We start from the raw sequence: 16,623 nt of genomic DNA on the forward strand, positions 1-16,623 counted from the left end.
ACCATAAAAATATACAACTGCTTTAACGGGCAATTATTCTTTGCATTTGTGCATGGGTTTGAATTTGCATGAGGTTGCCAGATGCCCTGAAAAGGTGTGCTGTTTAGGATGGATGGGGGTGGGGAAGCTCTCTCTTTGTTCTTCCTCTTTTTTGCTTCGTGAATGCCACCTTCCCCCTCCCCCACCCCTGAAATGTTTTAAGACAGAGATGTTCCTGCTCATTTGGGGGTTGAATTATTCCGCGGGTAATTTATGGTAGGAAATATTCACTTACACAATTCTGGGGGTACAGATGCGGTTTCAGCAGCAGGTTCACGGTTCTGCAGGATTCCCCTCGAGGGAACTCCCGTTCCATGAGCTGGACCATAAATTAAGAAGTGGCATAATAGGTAACATACCGAGGTGAAATAAACAACCGGAGATGGCTCAATTTCACAGGCAGAGCACTGTGTGATAAACATCACAACGCATTGTCCAAAAAAGCCCACATAAAAACCTGATGACTTATTTTCCACATGGCGAAAAAATGTTTGCAATTTGCAGGACAGATCTCAAAGAAAGATACATCAAATTGGTTTGTAACACAAAATGTATACACAGTAAGGTCACTGTCTTTAAATAAGACCAAATGGAAAACTTAATATGATGGACCACATTTGGTTCTAGGTCAAAGTAAAAATGGAAAGGCTTTCAGTTTTGTTAAAATTCAGTCATTTCCAGGTTTAGGAGTAAGAAGGGAGTCTTGCATTCAGGCAGTCATTGACAAAAAGACCAAAATGGCCACTTAATTTGTTGGACTCTCTGGTTTTCATACGCACATCTATTCATCCCTGAAACTCACATTTGGGATCGGCTCTTGTTTCATTTTAAAATGCATGTTGATATTAAACACTGCTGTTTAGAAGTGAATAAATCTACGTTTTGGACAAACAGTTTCTTACAGGACATCCTCATTTGAAATGCATTGAATAGGAAAACAAAAATTTCTAATTAATGTACAAGTCTAATCACCATTCTCCACATGGAAGAGTAATTTTTCACTGTTCATTTGCTCGGTTTAATCTCAAAACTGACATAACAGAAACGCAATGTCCTATAAATCTCTGCTCATTTGTTTCTTTAATATTCATATTCCATTGAACTGCAGCTGCTTGTTGGTGCAGTCTATTACAACTTGCAAAAGTGTCGATAAAAATATTATGAAAGGCAAGATGTGTTTCTTGCCGGCTGCACGTGCCATTTATTTGGAGAAAGACAATAAATGGCTCGAGGATGCTTCCCCCCACCCCCGCCTGCTGTTTGGTGGGTGATTAGTGATTAATTACCTGGCAGCAAATTGACATGGCACAAGGAAATTGACACAGCCCTGATTAATTAACTTTTTATGGGCGGCAGTTACTCACAAAACATTGCGCACCATAATTGAATCTCTTTACATAACGTCATGGTACAAAAGTTTTAGTCAAATCCAAATTACCCAGAAGTTTCTAGGCCGTTACAGGTCCGAGGAGGATGTGTGGAAAGAACTGGCAAGAACTTGGAGAGAGATGTACATTTTTTAAAGGGAAAAAAAAAATGATGGGGATATTGTACTGGCTTGATTGCCAAAGATGAATTTATTGACCTAGATCTTCGCTGTCTGAGACCGACAGACCTCATTTCCTCCAGCCACCTCTGACCACCGCCTCTTAGTGATAAAGATTCTCACCTTTGTCCAGTCTCTAAACGTCGACTCCCTAATCTAATTCTTGGTTCCAACATCACCTCCTCCTTCCAAGGTTTTTCCTCTCAATTTTACCCCACATTTCTTGATGCCACCACGGCCACCACCATACCACTCCTTTTTCCCTCTTCACATACCATCTCCTTCCTACCATTTCATATGATTGCACTCTCCTTATCGAGCTCTCTCTTGAGGTTTCCTGAGGACTTTATCTTTGTCCAGACTGTGTCTCTAGTACCCAGAGGATGACCCAGCCCCAGGTACACGCTGAGATGTTTATTGATTATATCGTCAGATAAACTCAGAATGCCACAGTAGTTCTGTTACGGAGGAAAGATGAGTGACAGTCCTTGACCCTGTGAGAGCTGCTGCTTCGGAAGGGTGTCTATTTTAAGAGAAATTTAATGAGGACATCAGTGATGAGAGACTCTGGACCTCACGTGTCTCAAAGTTCAGGCAGTGATAACTGGGATCGTTAAAAGTGGCGATTACGGTTGGCATAATTCCATGCTCTCGGACTCCATGATCAGACAGATGAGATTTTACTGCATGATGAAACATACAATAAACAGCTACTAGTCACTAACCCTTGCTAATGGCCAGACCCACAGATGAACTCACAGAACTCTTCACAGAACCACACGAATCAGGTCTTAACTGTAATCTTCCCTTTCCTGGGGCGGAAAGGTAGACAGAGAGCAGCTCAGAAACTCTCCAGTGATCTGAACCCAGACAACTTGACACCAGACCCTGACGTCTTATTTATTGCAGGAGGCCCTGGAACAAAGGGATCCTTTGTCAGTTTTAGGTATAACCTTTCCACTTCCACTTTCTCCACGTACAGCTTGCATGTGTGCATGCTAAGTCACTTCAGTCGTGCCTGACTCTTTGCGGCCCCATGGACTGTAGCCCGCCAGGGTCCTCTGTCCATGGGATTTCCCAGGCAAGAATACTGGAGTGGATTGCCATACCCTCCTCCAGGAGATCTTCCCCACCCAGGGACTGAACCCATGTCTCCATCTCCTGCACTGGCAGGCAGGATCTTTACCACTAGTGCCACCTGGGAAGCCCCTCTAAGCTGCTTCCAGGCCGTCAGTTTTCATTTCCCTCCTATTGTCTGGACAAGCTGCTCCATCACCTCCCTTAATCCATAACACATCCAAGAGAACCAGCCCTGATTCATCATGGACTGAATTAATTTGCAGGGGGATCTGTCTACAAGCCTCCCTGAGACCTTGCTGCAAGCCAGGGCATGGAAAAGAGCAGGGCAGGTGACATTTCTTCCATTCTATATTTATGTTCAAGCTTCCCTGATAGCTCAGTTGGTAAAGAATTTGTCTGCAATGCAGGAGACCCTGGTTTGATCCCTGGGTCAGGAAGATCCACCAGAGAAGGGATAGGCTACCCACTCCAGTATCTTGGGCTTCCCTTGTGACTCAGCTGGTAAAGAATCCACCTGCAATGCAGAAGACCTGGGTTCGATCCCTAGGTTGGGAAGATCCCCTGGAGAAGGGAAAGGCTTCCCACTCCAGTATTCTGGCCTGGAGAATTCCATGGACTGTACCATCCATGGGGTCGCAAAGAGTCAGACACGACTGAGCAACTCACTTTCTCGAATGTCACTAGATTCACAGCTTGGTTAGAAATAGTCTCTTCCTTGGAAAGAAATGAGTCATCTAGGTAAAAAATATACATTAAAGCATGTAATGCTGATACAGGGATGCATTCTAAGCAGTGAGTTTGGTGTTCCCAAAGTAGACATGTTTCTGAACTTAATAAATTTAAGAAGTCTCAACAAACCGCCTCACAACCCCACAATGCTCACACACCTGAATATTATTTCAACACTTAGGAGTTTGAATGATGACAGCAGCCTTGGATATCATCTAATTACCCCCTGATTCCTGCTTACCCCCTGAAGTTAGGGGCTGGTCGTCTCTTTTCTCCCAAGTTACAAATGGGCAGATTAATCCAACAGACATGGGGGGAGGGCCAAGGCTGCTAAAATGTGCAGTGAGAATCTTTTTCTGTGCTAAAGACCTTTTTGTGTTCCATCTCCTTATATGTATTGACATCGGCCCCCTGGGCAGGGTTTCTGTAACATTTCATTCAGTGAAAACAAAACAAAACAAAACAAGAATGCATCTCCATCTTGGAGGGTTTGACTCGGCAGGACCTCAGAAGGCATCTGCAAAAGTGCTTTCTGTCCTTAGAAGGAACCTGGGGAGACAAAGACCTGAGATGCTGAGACCTACTGTAACTCGGATGAAGCGATTTACCAGCATCTATTCCTCTGACAGTACCTGTATTGGTGTCAATGTAGCTTTTTGCGGGCAGCCGTGGAGGGAGAAAAAAAAGGCTAATAATTTATATAAATAATTACTTTATCGAGTGTATACACACAGTAAAGCTTCAATTGTTAAATCATTCATGATCTAGCTAACAGCTGGCTGAAACAGCAAGCTCGGTGAATTGCCTCTCCAGGTAGGAAGCAGGGCAAGTGAGATAAATGAGCTCCCTTATGCTGGGCTGAATTTCCCATGGTTCTCTGGGGCTGCTGCAGCTCCATGAACCCGAGGCCCTAGATGGGGGTTGATGGGGACTCACGGGATGGAAATGCGATGCAAAAGCATTGTTCATTTCACTGCCAGCCATCACTGTGATGTCAAACCCCACCTGATTTTGAGAACCAGCTCCAGACTTGAAAACTGAGTCCTGATCCTCTGGGCAATGTCCCCAAACAAACCCAGAGGTTTACAGGTGCTTTCTGGACCTGGGATCACCTGTCTGATTTCCCAGCTGGAGACCTCCCCAACATGCCCACCTAGACCAGGTCGAAGGAGGGCCATTCAGACATGGTTCAGTTGTCCAGGCACTAGATAACATAAACCTTCCAAGCCAGCTTTGTTGGTGAACTTTCAAAAGCACCTGGGAAAGATCACATCTAAGAATGAAAAAGAAAGAAGAGCCATTTGTTTGAGGAGTTACAATGCCTCAAGCAGCCTGAAAACTTTTAAAACAAGGATGTCACTTAATGCTCACAGGTAAGCAGGTATTTGGGCTTCCCCAATGGCTCAGCAGTAAAGAATCCACCTGCAATACAGGAGACCCAGAAGACACGGTTTCGGAGACACGGGCTCGATCCCTGGGTCGGGAAGATCCCCTGGAGGAGGAAATGGCAACCCACTCCAGTATTCTTGTCTGGAGAATTCCATGGCCTGAGGAGCCTGTAGTGTCACAGTCCATGGGGTCGAAGTGGCTTAGCACACAAGCCACACCAAGTTCTCCAGTAGCAATAAAAGAGCTCTTGGCAGGTCACTGCTTTTACATGAATGAAAACATGATTTCAGACAATGGTGTTTTGGAGTTCTTCATGATACAAGTGTTAAAACAACTGTATTTAAAGGAACTATGCCAGGTTCGGTTTCCTTTCATGCATCTTTACCGTGTGTGGGGGAATCTGCTTTTGAAGAGAAATAACGCAGGGGAAATGAGGGGACCACCTCTCTGGGGTTGGACATATTTCTATGCAAGAAATACCAAGCATCCCACTGCAGGGCTTGAGTGTCTTTGGGGGTCCTTGTTGCTTAGGGGCTGAGTGTGTTTGACTCTCTGCGACCCCATGGTCTGTAGCCTGTCAGGCTCCTCTGTCTATGGGATTCTCCAAGCAAGAATACTGCAGTGGCTTGCCATGCCCTCATCCAGGGGATCTTCTCGACCCAGGGATCGAATCCACTTCTCTTACATTTACCTGCACTGGCAGGAGGGTTCACTGCCACTAGCGCCACCTGGGAAGGTCCCCTCGGGGTTCTTACTTCCCTCCTAAGCTGTTCACTCCCAGCTCTGCAGATGGGGAGGGCTTGGCTTCACTTACAAAACCAGGTTCCCTAAACATGAACACCTGCACCAGTCTATCAGGCTGCTCCACTTTACTTTCCAGGAATCAAACAAGATCCCAGCTCTGAACTCAGTATAAGGTTTTTGTTTTTTTTTTTTTTCCATTTTAAATCCACATTAGAGAAAGACAAAGATCATATGATATCATTTATATGTGGAATCTAAAAAAAAATATGTAAATGAATTTATTTACAAAACAGAAACAGATGCGCAGACATAGAAAATAAACTTACAGCTACCAGAGTGGCAAGGTGGGGTATAAAATAGGGGTTCGGGATTAATATATACACACTACTATACACGGTTCCCTGGTGGCTCAGAGGGTGAAGAACCTGCCTGCAATGCAGGGACCTGTGTTTGATCCCTGCGTCAGGAAGATCCCCTGGAGAAGGGAATGGCTACCCACTCCAGTATTCTTGTCTGGAAAATTCCATGGATAGAAGAGCCTGGTGAGGTACAGTCCATGGGGTCACAAAGAGTTGGACATGACGGAGTGACTAACACTTTCACTTTCACCAGTCAACAAGGAGCCTCTGGCCTCTGCTCAGGGCTGGGGGAAGGAGAACACAGTCATGATCAAGGATTTCCATGTGTGCTCTGCACCAGGCTGTGTGTGGATGCGCATAAGAAAAAATACTGTCGGTGCTATCCCAGGACCTGGGGTTTCCAGGGAATTCCCCCGGAATGACTACCTCCCTGTCTTTCAGAAACATCTCATCTCAGCCTCATTCTCTGGCTGTGCATGCAGGAGGATCCCAGGGCAACGTAGTTTATTGTTTTAATATTTGTCTGACACAAAGCAAACCATTCTCCAGTGATTCCTTATCTGTCACATGTATTTCTGTGCAAGAAATATCAAGACAAATAAGATGTTTGGGGGCACACCACCGGATGGTAGTTTTTTTTTTTTGCAACTGGCAGCCTATTGCAGAAGTGAGACCCCTGTCTGAAAAAGACAAAAGCCCTCTTCTGCATGGAGATTAATAAGCAAAGCGCTGGGAGAGCAGTTGCCTGAATCCTGGCTTCTCCTTTGCTGAGTTTTCCCTGTGAACAACTGAGGGTGTTCAACTAGTGTGTTTTAAGACTTTTCTTGAAACTGGTTAAAAAAAAAAAAAAAAAAAAGTAAAAATTGGACATAACAGTAACAACCAAGAGGCCTGTGATCATAAGCCAGCCGGAGTGATCACAGATGTCAGTAAAGGAGCTAATCTGGTTGGGGTTCAGGGGTGGAGGCAAGGATCAAAAATACAAGTGAATTACTGTGTATGTTTGTGCACTTGTGCTCAGCCATGTCCAACTCTTTGCAACCCCATGGACTGCAGCCTGCCAGGCTCCTCTGTCCATGGGATTTCCCAGGCAAGAATTTTGCAGTGGGTTGCCATTTCCTCTTCCAGGGTATCTTCCTGACCCAGGAATTGAACCTGTGTCTCCTGCATGACAGGCAGATTCTTTACCATCTGAGCCACCAGGGAAGCCCTAGAGAAGGTCAAAGCTCCAAATCAGGGCTCCAAATCCAGATGTGTTTCTTTATTGTTTATTGTGAGGGCAAAACTAAGTCAATGCATTGTATCTAGACTGAATGTATGCACGGATCTTACCTTACTGTGGATCAGGAGAAGGGGATTCTCTTTCTGTGCCTACCTAACATTATTTGTTATAAAATGTGATCAAATGGTACAAAAGGCAAAAGAGACACAAGAATTCAAAAGGAAGTCTCCTTTTACCTCCACCCCAGCAGCCAGCTGCCCTGGGCCCTGCCATATCAGAGGAGAATGATGGCCTGATGAAGGAGATGATAAACTATGGCCCTCTGGGCCATCTGGCACAAAGACTGTTTCTGTAAATAAACTGTTATGGGAAGCCCAGTCACACCCATTCATTTATGTATTGTCCGTGGCTACTTTCAAGCTATGAGGACTGAACTGAGTAGTTGCAATGGAGACTAGATAAGCCACAAAGATGGAAATATTGACTATCTGACTTTTCAAAGAATAGTTTTGCCAAAGAACAGACAGAGAAAAAAGGGCTCTCCAGGGATCTTGGGATGGAAAGGAGAGAGCCCAGCCTCAGAGCTTGAATGCTGAAGATGGAGAGCTGTCTAGAAGGTCCATCTGACCTCTCTCTGCTCAGACTTTTCCAGGAACAGAACAAGGAATCTCTGGTGTGTAAGTTTAGAGTGGGAAAGATGGAAAACTCAGGATTCAGTCAGACTGGTTCATCCTTGATCCAGCTGAATGACCACAGCCAAGTTCTTCAATCTCTTGAAGCCTACATTTTCTCATGTGAGAAAATAGGCATAATAATCACGCCTAGAGCATAGATTTCCTGTATTAAGTGAGAATGTTCATATGAAGGGCTTAGGCGGCACTAGTGGTAAAGAACCCGCATGCCAATGCAGGAGATGTAAGAAATGCAGATTCAATACCTAGGTAGGGAAGGTCCTCTGGAGGAGGGCATGGCAACCCAATCCAGTATTCTTGCCTGAAGAATCCCATGGATAGAGGAGCCTGGCAGACTACAGTCTATGGGGTCTCAAAGAATCAGACACGACTGAAGTGACTTAGCACAGCAAGCAAAATGCCTAACATATAGTAAGTGCTCAAAAACCATTGATCGTTACCATTATAATTATTATCTTTTATTTCGGAGCTGGAACTAGGACTCACTTTGAGCTTAAAAATGTAACGGGGACACAGCACCAAAAACTCAGTAATTAGGATCGATCATATTTTCATGCAACTTTTAAAAAAAATTAAATGATTATTAATGAATTGGTGATAAACCAACTCAAAATTTAAATAAAGAAGTGCTTGGCTGTGCCATATTGGATCCTACATGAAAAGAAAACAATAATATTCATCTTGTTTTTATGGAAAATTTTGATATTTTGCTGATCGTGGATCTTTTCCCATTCATTTCCTTTTTTTCAAAAAAAAAAAAAAACTATTGCTTTAAAATGTTATTTACCTTGATGATTGAGTTTTGTGTTGCTTTTAATGTTTATTAATTTGGCTGCACTGGGTCTCAATTGCAGCATGTGAAATTTCAGTTGTGGCATGTGGGATCTAGTTCCCTGACCGGGGATAGAACCCAGGACTCCTGCATTGGGAGCAAGGAGTCTTAACAATTGGACCCACCAGGGAAGTCCTTGATGACTGAGTTTCTTTGCGCTTCTTTAAATTTTGTCCAAAGACAAAATTCACTGGCCTCACCCCAGTACTGTTTATTATTTGAAGCGACTCCTCCAGAAAACATTAGAAAAAGCCTCTCAGACGTCACCAGGAAGGTGTGAGTTACTGAAAAGAGAGAAAGAAGGGCATGGTTCATTAAACCAATATTATCAGTAGCACAGAGACCTGTTCCGGCACCTTCTATTAACTGAACTCCACCTACTCTCATTTTCTATGTTGGGCAGAAGAAAGAGGAAGTCATCAATGAATTTAGGCTGTTACTTTAATTACAGAGAGCAATGGAAATTTTATCAATTACCTGAAAGTAGAACAGGGCAGGCCTGATTGACATTTGTTTCTGCCACTTAAGCCACTGCTTTATGAATTCCACATAACTACTGCCATAAAATCTGCAATCGATACATCAATTAAAACTTTGCCACTCCCACTTGCCCTTGAATTTCATAAAAGTTAATCAAGGAGGAGATGCCTTTGCATTTTGATAACATTTAGGTCCTTGAGCTTTTGCCTGGGATATAAAAAATTTTTTTTTCCTGTTGCCAGGGATGAAAATTTCAGCATGCAGATTCCTTAACAAACTAGGAACAAAGCTACCATATGACCCATCAATCCCACTACTGAGCATATATCCTGAGGAAACCATAATTGAAAAAGACACATGTACCCCAATGTTCATTTTAGCACTGTTTACAATAGCCAGTCATGGAAGCAATCTAGATGTCCATCGACAGAGTAATGGATAAGGAAGTTGTGGTACAGAAACACAATGGAATATTACTCAGCTATAAAAAGGAACACATTGAATTCAGTTCTGATGAGGTGGATGAACCCAGAGCCTATTATACAGAGTGAAGTAAGTCAGAAAGAGAAAGATAAGTATTGCATATTAACGCATATGGATATTCCATACCAAAATATGGAATTTAGAAAGATGGTACTCAAATCCTACTAGCAGGGCAGCAAAACAGACCCAGACTTTAAAGAACAGACTTTTGGAGACAGTGGAAAGAAAGGTTGGGATGATTTGAGAGAACAGCACTGAAACATTTACACTGCCATATGTAAAACAGATAGTCAGTGGGAGTTTGATGTGTGATGCAGTGAGCCCAAAGTCAAGGCTCTAGTCATCTAATATGATGTCTAAGCTGGTAACAAAGGAAAGGACAAATTCATTGACTTACAGAACTAAAAATGTAGGGTGGAATGCAAGCAGAATCAACTGGCCAACACAGGAATTAATTTTGTAACATTTACATTATTCACAGGTAATGTACTTCACAAATAATTACTTCTTGGGTCTCCCTGGTAGTCTAGTGGTTAAGTCTCTGTGCTTCCAATGCAGGGTCTGTGGGTCCAATCCCTGATCAGGGGATCTAAGATCCCATATACCAAATAAATAAATAAATAATAATTACCGCTTGATGTGAATTAAAAATAAAATGAGGAAAACTTGGAAGAGAAGCGAGCAGATGTGCATTGGAAATCCACAAGAGGTAACATCCGAATGACAATTAAGTATGTGAAAGATGATGTTCCTCACTAAAAGACAGGCACAGGCAACTAGAGGAAGCTTGATGGTATTTTTCACCCACCTGGTTTGCAAAATTATAGAAAAGAGCAAACGATGCAGGTGCTGGCAAGAATGTGGGATGAAGCTCACAACTGTATTTGGGGATCTCCATGTGGATCCGGAACACGGACGGGTATGCTGGAGTATAGGTAACGATACGTGCTGCAGCCTTCAGAGAGAGGCTGGAAAAGACATAGCTTTAAAGTTTGTGGACAGAGATGACTGCATGAACTCTGGACCACTCACATCATGGAACAGCATGAAACTATCAAAAACGCTTAATGGGAGACAGTGAAAATGTGTTATTGTGTGTGTGTGCTCAGTTGTGTCCGACCCTTTGTGACCCCATAGACAGTAGCCTGCCAGGTTCCTCTGATCAGGGGATTTTCCAGGCAAGAATACTGGAGTGGGTTGCCATTTCCTCCACCAAGGGATCTTCCCAACCCAGGGACTGAACCCAGGTCTCCTGTATTACAAATGGATTCTTCACCCCTTGAGCCATGGGAGAAGCCCAAATGTGATATTAAGTGACACAAAATGTGATCAACATGTGTAATGTGGATTTAATATGGATGTTACTGACTTCCTTCTGGGTGAAAACAAACTGCTCACACCCGCATTTCACTGGTGTATGTCCTTTTTGCATTGTTATGGAGAAAATGTGGAAAGATAACTTACCAGGGAGTCAGATTACAGATTACTTGAAAGGCATGTGTTTGGGGACAAAGTGGGGGGGATATTACTGGATCATTCCATACAGATATGTGTGTGTGTGTTCGCCTGCTTCCCTCATTACAGTGAATACATGCTACTTTTGTAATTTAAAATCTATTTATGAAACTGGAAAGACAAAATAAAGCAAGTGACATTGACCTGCTTCTGCACACATCTACCCCATGGGGAAATAAGAATCCGTGAGAGCTGACTTTGCTAATCCATACTGGAGTGGATGTTCCATTAGTCCCATTCACGGAACTAACGACTTACCTCAATATTTCAACTGGGAAAAATGGAAATAACGTCTTAATTTGGAAGAAAAGGTGATAGAATTTTTACCTTGCTATTTCTGCCTGAAGCCATTTTTTTTTCTTTCTTTCTTCAGGTCAGGATTAAGGATGCCCGAAGGTACGCTAAATCAAAAGTAAATAAATTTAAGAGCTCCCAAGAGCTGTTGAGCTGCAGTCTGTGGGGTCGCAAATAGTCGGACACGACTTTGCGACTGAACAACAACTGTTGAATAATTACTTGGAGAACTTTAGAAGAGGGAGAAATTTACCTCTCACAAATGTTGGTGCTTGATTTACGCAGAGGGTTTGTAAATAGTTGACGTTACACGATTTTAGATTCAGGCATTTTCTTGGATCAGATTTGTATATATAAATTATCTCCAATTTTCTCAAGTGTATAACTATTTAACAGAGAAATACTTGGCTGTCAGTATATTTGATTTTGTTAATTTTTAATACATCTACTCAAATATAATTTATCTATGTATACCATTAGGAATGAGAGTGAGTGAATGTCACTCAGTTGTGTCCGACTCTTTGGGACCACATGGACTCTAGCCCACCAGACTCTTCTGTTCATGGGATTTCCCAGGCAAGAATACTGGAGTGGGTTGCCATTTCCTCCTCCAGGGAATCTTCCAGGGCATCAGGAATGGAACTTGAGTCGCCTGCATTGCAGGCAGATTCTATTCTGTCTGAAAATCCACCAAGGAAGCCCCATATTTACCAATACTTTGGATTGTTTGATAAAGACTAATGAAGACTCAGCCTAAAGCTGTTTTTGATGTAAGCAACCATATGCAGAGAGGATAATAATATACTTAGTGCCAACAGAAGGAGCCTCCAGACCCCCAGCCCTAGGAAGAGGGTACCCTGAGCAGGCCCTCAGCCCTGCCCCTACTTTCCCCAAAGCTCTCTGTTGAGGGGTTGCATGGTTTGTTACACAAAGCAAAGCACAATGTTAATGAATTAATTAGTTACTTGAAAGTCACTAAAATAATTTTATGTAATTAAACTTAGTTGATTAAAGGTTATTTTTTTTGAACTTTTAATTTTATATTAGGGTATAGCCGATTAACAATGTTGTGATGGTTTCCAGTGGACACAGCGGAGGGACTCGGCCATACATATGCATGTATCCATGCTCCCTCACATTCCCCTCCCATCCAGGCTGCCACTTAACACTGAGCAGAGTTCTCTGTGCTACAGTAGGTCCTTGTTGATTATCCATTTTAAAAATAGCAGTGTGTTTATGTCCATCCCAAACTCCCTAACTATCCCTTCCTTCCCAGCAACCATAAGTTCGTTCTCTAAGTCCATGAGTCTCTTTCTGATTTGTGAGTAGGAAAGGTTAATATTTTAAGACAAAAATACTGACATTAAATGTTTTCCATTTGGTCCAAGGTGGTCTTACCTAATTCTCCAGACTTTTGATCAGACTTCACTTAAGTCTGATACGCTATGGATGTAAGTGGTTTATTAGGACATGAAAAAGGATGCCTGATGTTCTGGGACACAGCTTGAAGTGGGTTTCACAGGAGGCTCAAGTTTGGGGGAAAGGAGGAAATGCTGGACTCAGTGGGAGTGCGATGGGAGAAAATGTGGGATTGGATTGTGTGGACATTGAGCTCCGAGTGAAAATCGTTCTCTTAATGCTTTCAACGTTCTGGGACATATTATGAGGAGGGGGGTGGGGGAGGAAACCCATTATGCATAAATGCATCATAAAAAACAGATAACTTCGGTAGAATTGTTTTCATTACAGATTAATTCAGCAGGGTTCCTTTAAAAACCATCTCTCCTACTGCATTTATGGGTGTTATTTACAGATGATTAGCTATTGGGCTAGGCAGAAGGACAATTTAAGCCTAAAACATCCAAGGCCAGCTGAAGATCCATAGAAAAAAGTACAAACTTGGGTGTAATCTTGGAAGTCCTAACACACAGCATCCCATTGATAAAAGTGCCATTTACACACATCTTGCTTCAGGAGCACAACTGTTAGATAAAAATGAGAAACACATGCATTTTCAAGTTGAAACACTGGTGTACCCTTAAAAAAAAATCTGCTAAGACCTAAGGGAGCCTCAGCTTTGGGGAAGAAGGCTGGATTCTTAGAGAAAGAAAGGCCACACTGTTCAGATCTCCAAGATGAGGCCCCTGACTCTCAACCCTGTGGATGTCAGACCTGGAGTCAGGAAAAGTCTTAGGTGATGGTGCTTGGGTCCCCAGACTGTGTGTGCACACCTGTAAGAATGAACCCTTAGTTTCTGGCTGAATTATTTATAGAAAATAGGGTGTGACTTTGTAACTAGAATGGACACCTTGATCTGGAAAAGAAAATATAAATGAATGATACAAAGAAGTCAGCTAACTCCAAACAGTCCAGCTCCAAAAGGCATTGTTGATTCTGAGAACTAGAACAGAAAGGAAACCTCAGCAACATGTCTTAGGGAGAGATGGAACATCTTTATATACTCAGAGCCACTGCCTCAAGATGAAACTTGGAACTCAAGTGGAAAGGAGGGGTCTCAGGGTTGGCTGTCCTTACAAAGTATCAACCGAAAAAAAAAAAAATTGAGCTTGTTGATCTGAATACTTTCGCTGAAGAGATTGACAAATGAAGATCCTTAATGCAAGAAACTAGTTTTTGTTTGGCTTTGTTATGGGGCAGTAGGATTAGCTGGGCTTCCCAGGTGGCTCAGTGGTAAAGAATCCACCTGTCAATGCAGGAGACCTGGGTTTGATCCCTGGTCAGGAAGATCTGCTCGGAGAAGGCAATGGCAACCCACTCTAGTACTCTTGCCTGGAAAATCCCATGGACGGAGGAGCCTGGTGGGCTGCAGTCTATGGGGTTGCTAAGAGTCGGACACGACTGAGTAACTTCACTTTCACTTTTCACTTTCATGCATTGGAGAAGGAAATGGCAACCCACTCCAGTGTTCTTGCCTGGAGAATCCCAGGGACAGGGGAGCCTGGTGGGCTGCTGTCTATGGGGTCCTACAGAGTTGGACACGACTAAAGTGACTTAGCAGCAGCAGCAGGAAGATCTGCTAGAGGAGGAAATGGCAACCTGTTCTAGTATTCTTGCCTGGAGAATCCCATGGATGGAGGAGCTTGGCACGCTACAGTCTATGGGGTCACAAAGAGTCGGACACGACTGAGTGACTGAGCCCACATGCAGTAGGATTAGTTATTTATTAATTGTTTTCTTTAAAATGATTATATACTAGGTGTATGCAAGGACATTTATTTTCTTTTAATGTTTTTGAAAAATTGCCATCAACGTGAGTACCCAACAATGCAGTGGGTGGATAGATTAAAATATAATATCATTAAACAATAGATTATTATGAGGCCATTAACATATTTTCATAAAGTGCATCTGACATGATAATAAGTGAAAATAATAGGATGAAAAATGTGTAGGTAATATGACGGATCGTGCAATTTAAAACTGAAGGGCCTTGGACACACATGATGCAGTTTCTATAATTATTATAAATTTTTACTTTGAAACTCCAGGGGAAAAAAGTCTCATTATAACCAGTGACATGATATTGCCATTTTGTATTTTCAATAATAAAACTGACCATTTAAATCAGAGATCAGCACACTTTTTTGTAAAGAGCCAGGCGGTCAATATTTTAGGCTTTTGTGGGACATCTGTGTCTATCATCATATGGGCTCCCCAGGTGGTGCTAATGGTAAAGAATCCGCCTGCCAAAACAGGAGACATAAGAGATGGGGGTTTGATCCCTGGGTTGGGAATCACCCCTGGAGGAGGAAATGGCAACCCACTCCAGTATTCTTGCCTGGAAACTCCCATGGACAAAGGAGCCAGGCAGGTTACAGTTCATAGCATTGCAGAGAGTCGGACACAACTGAGCTATCTTTTGTTTTTATGTCTGTCATATACTATTTTTTGGTTTTGCTTTTTTTTTTTTTTTTAGTCCTTTGAAAAATCTAGTAAGTCATTCTTGGTTTACCAGCATTACAAAACCAGGACGGGGGTTGGATTTGACCTGGAGGGTGTGGTTTGCGATCCCCGATTTAGAGGATTTTATGTCCCCTGTATTTGCTACCCATTTATTAATTCAGAGAATTTGTGACATATTTTCATGTTTAACTTTTATGACACACATTTTCCTCAAGTCACTTTAGAAGAGCTATACTAATTCAAACTAGACCTTTCTTGGAGTAAATTTGTTTGTTTTTCATATCTATAAAGGAAAGTGAAATATACATATTACATAGAGAGCCACATTCCCCAAAATGGTAGCCGTTAGCCCATGAGGCTAGAGTAACATTAATTAAAATTTAATGAAATTTAAAATTCTATGCCTTGGGCCCACCCACACCATGTACTGAGCCATACAGGTCTAGAACACTTCATTCTAGACAGTCCTTCATTCTATAGGACAATGTTAGAGAAAACCCCAAATAATATACCATATCCTATGGTGAGTTTTGGGTCACCCTTTTACTATAGAAAATAAAATTCATACAGAAGGAGAAACAGGTTCCATGGAAAGATGATAAAATTTAGCGTCAAATGGAGCCAGGAAAACAGACAATGATTGAAAAATCTCCCCAAGTTCAAAAAAACCACATCCTGGCTGTGTGATATCCTGGCTGTATGATCCTGGGCAAATCACTCCACTTCTCATTGCCCTCCACCTCCTCAGCTGAAAAGCAAATAGGGTAATACCTACCTGGTGCAGACTATGAGGATTAAACAGGCTTGAGCCTGTGAAAAGGTGCAGTAGCTTTCTAATTCTAGGAGACAGATGCAATTTACACTGGCCATGGGGCAATGTTCATAAATTCAGGAAGAACCATTTCTTGCCAATATGGTTAGATTTGGGCTTCTCCGGGAACACAGAAAAATACCTTGCATTTAAGGACTGTCAAAGCTTCTGCTGAAGATTACACTCTGCTTGGGAGAAACAACTGGGACGCCCCCATGACCCCATGCCTTCAGGGACCCTCGGGTTTGGCTTCCCGGTGACTGTTTCTAACCTTTGCCCCGACAGCAAAGAGTTTGGTTTGTCTCAGCCTTTGGGAATTGAGATGCTTGACCTTGGTAGCTGGTAAAGATTCCCCTCAGTCTCTTATCCTAATTACTCTGAGCTGTTGCCTCTGACCCCCACCCACCCCCTCCTCTAGCTGATCTCAGAAGCAGCCCACCTCCCCTCTGGCCCCCAGACTCACTCTTGATCATCTATCCCAGCG

General features: G+C 42.7%; 1 protein-coding gene across 8 annotated transcripts in view; it reads right to left on the bottom strand.

The window, feature by feature from the left end:
* The window catches only part of RBFOX1 (RNA binding fox-1 homolog 1), a 442,476-nt gene that overhangs the window by 77,529 nt on the left and 348,324 nt on the right, over positions 1–16,623 (bottom strand). The gene's annotated exons all lie outside the window — the stretch shown is intronic.

The sequence above is a fragment of the Bos mutus genome, chromosome 25 (genome assembly GCF_027580195.1).
Source record: "Bos mutus isolate GX-2022 chromosome 25, NWIPB_WYAK_1.1, whole genome shotgun sequence".
Classification (NCBI taxonomy): domain Eukaryota; kingdom Metazoa; phylum Chordata; class Mammalia; order Artiodactyla; family Bovidae; genus Bos; species Bos mutus.